Source organism: Bidens hawaiensis, unplaced genomic scaffold (genome assembly GCF_021521415.1).
Source record: "Bidens hawaiensis isolate Kalapana, Puna unplaced genomic scaffold, B.hawaiensis_p1.1 tig00419378_1, whole genome shotgun sequence".
NCBI lineage: Eukaryota > Viridiplantae > Streptophyta > Magnoliopsida > Asterales > Asteraceae > Bidens > Bidens hawaiensis.
In genome coordinates, this window is record NW_027504842.1 from 435426 (window position 1) to 438370 (window position 2945).

Below are 2945 nucleotides of genomic sequence, written 5' to 3' on the forward strand. Positions count from 1 at the left end.
CACTGCTGCCATCTCAGTAATTAACAATCCCGTGAAACATAGTAAAACTAAACATATTGACATTCGTCATCATTTCATACGGGATTGTGCTGAGAAGAAACTGATTAAGGTCGAAAAGGTCGATACGCTAGAAAATTTCGCTGATTTATTTACAAAAGCGTTTGATAAATCCAGATTTCAAAACCTAATTGAGCTGAACGGGATGATCAATCCCGAGTAACCTTGTTTTTTTTGTGTTTATTTAAAAAAAGAAAAAAACGTCACTATTGCTTAAAATTAGTCGGTTACCTCAGTTTGATGGACATATCCTCGGATATGTTTTGGTCCTCGTTTCTACTTGTAGAGAATGAGGGTCGCCATTAACCAGATGACTGAAAGTGACCGGGGCGGTTATGATGTGTTTTCTTTCTGTCGCTGAAAATTAGTCGTTCATACTTAGTTAGAAGGACACATACTTGTATGTGGTCGGTCCAGTTGATCCATTGGATCTTCAGGATTGCCGTTTACCTGAAGACTTTGACGTGATCGGGGCGATTGAAGTCAAATTTTTTTTTTGGGAAATGAAATTACTTTTCAAGTCTACTACTTCGTATGAAGTACCTTTGCTATGTTCACAGAAAATTGATCCAACCTTGGAAAATGATATATATATACTGATTGTGTGTGCTTAACTAGTGAAGTTATTAGGCTTAAAAGGCTTTAGAACAGTCATTGTATGTCATGGTAACTTTTTATGGTGTGTAAAAGTAGATGTGATACTAACCTAATCTACTCAATTTTACGTGGAAACTCCTTAAGAGTTTTGTATGTCTTCATACATATCTTTCCGAATGATAGGCAGAAAAACGTTTACCCAGTCATACACGAGCCCGTAAGTGTTCTGATTCCCGTGAAGAAAGCGTTTCAAGACACTGCAGTGATCCAGATTCGGGACTTGCAGTTGTTTATTACTCTGAAGTCTATAAGTATGTTTGTTAAAAAAAAAAATAAAAAAAAATTAGTACTTATGAGTTATTGTAACCTTCGAGAGTTCAAGATATCGAGACTTCTCAATCATGGAGTAAGAAAGAGTACGGGAAGCAGACAAAGAATACTTACAAGTTAATCAGACACTATGGGTCGAAGTCAATTCGGGGTGACTTGGGGAAAGCCAAATACGCTTTGAGAATAGATAGGAGGCATCTTAATCTCTGAGTTGTTGCCCACTTATTTTTTGAGATTAATTGAACTTAACTCGTATCACAGAAACGATGAAAACCATTTTAAGTTATTTACATGTGTACAACCTGTTTCTCTATGTCATAATACAGCTAAACACGGATCTATGTGACAGTCACGGAGTTAGTATGATTCCTGTTAGGATCTTTTCTAAAACATGGTGGTCCCTGACTAGACTGAAATTTGATCCCTTATTCGTTAAATTTTTATAAGTTTCTCTTAGTTTTGTAGTTGTATTAATTTTTAACTGTTTACTTAGAATTGATCATGTCGTTTATTTCTTAAAGGGAAGTTTTAAAGAGCTAATTCAAATTGTTCAAAATTATAAGGTTTGGTTATGAAAATATAGGCGAAGTTGTTGAATCAGGCGAACTTGTGGATAACTTCACCTAGGCGAAGTTATCCGTAACTTCGCCTGACCAACTCTGACCCTATATAAGGATTTCAAATAGTAAAATTTTCATTATTTACAATATACAGCGAACTTGAGCTCCGATATATCAGCGAACTTGAGAGTCGACAGTTGTTGCTACCACTGCAGGGTTACCAAGTGTACCACCTGCGGTTACGCCCACTTCAGACTCGGAACGAATAGCTTCACTAGAGCGGATCGCAACTGAGCAGTCCAAGACTATTCAACGCCTAGTGGAAGCAAATCAACTGCAGGCATCCCTCCTGGTTGAGCACGGGAAAGTTATAGATGCCTTGAAGGTGTTCTTAGCATCTCAGGGGGAGATGAGCTGTAGAGGCGACGAGCTGAGGACGAAAAGAAGAAATGATCAAGACGATGATCCCAATGCACCGGAAGGTGCAGGTGGTGAGTTGCCAAGAACTACTATATCTCTTAGGGCTTCCACAGCTGAGGGGGAGTCTGCCGCTGGTGATGATGTTGTTGCTGTTGGTGATGATGTGGATGTGGTTGAAGATGTTGAGATTGTTGATGATATGATTGATGCGCTGAAAGAGATAGACGATATGTTAAAGGATGATGAGTTGATAAATGAAGATGATGTTCTGCCAATCGATGAGATCGAAAAGATTGGTGCAGAAATTGTGGTTGAGAATGTGATAGAAGAAGGAGAGATTGTTGAAGAAAATGTAGAGCATGAGATCCCTGTGGTTGAACAGTCGACTATATGTGAAGATGCTGCGGTTGACAACACTGAGTGGGAAGATCAGCCAAACTGGAAGGAAGGCTGCGCTCAGTGGTTTGTAAAGACGAAGAAGCCAGCAGTACCGACGATGTTCAAAAAGTCGTATAATATAAAGGGATATGCAGAATCAAAGAAGGGAATCATATGTTGGTTGTACGATGAAGAGTTGAAACTATTTGTGATCAAACGTTACGACGGCATTCAGTACTTCAAGAAGATGTTAAGATCCCTGAATACCTTACCGGAGTGTGAGGTGAAAGACTTAGCAAGACTGGGGCTGATAAACAGAAGTGATGATAACATGGCGAGAGTAATTGGGAAAATTGTTTGGAAGGAGGCCATTAAAGATAAAAAGTTTGTACTTCTGAAGCCTCAGAAAGGGAAGTTAGTAGAAGACAAAGATAGAGGGATCAGGGCAGACGGCAAACCATGGATGGTTATGAAGTATAAACCAGTCCGTCATTTAAAAGAAGTGCCGATGAAGGTGATGCCCAAGAACGTCTTGAAAGACTTGAAGTGGTGGTACGTGGATTGTGAAACTGCTGAAGCGGTCATGGAGGATGAAGATGAGCA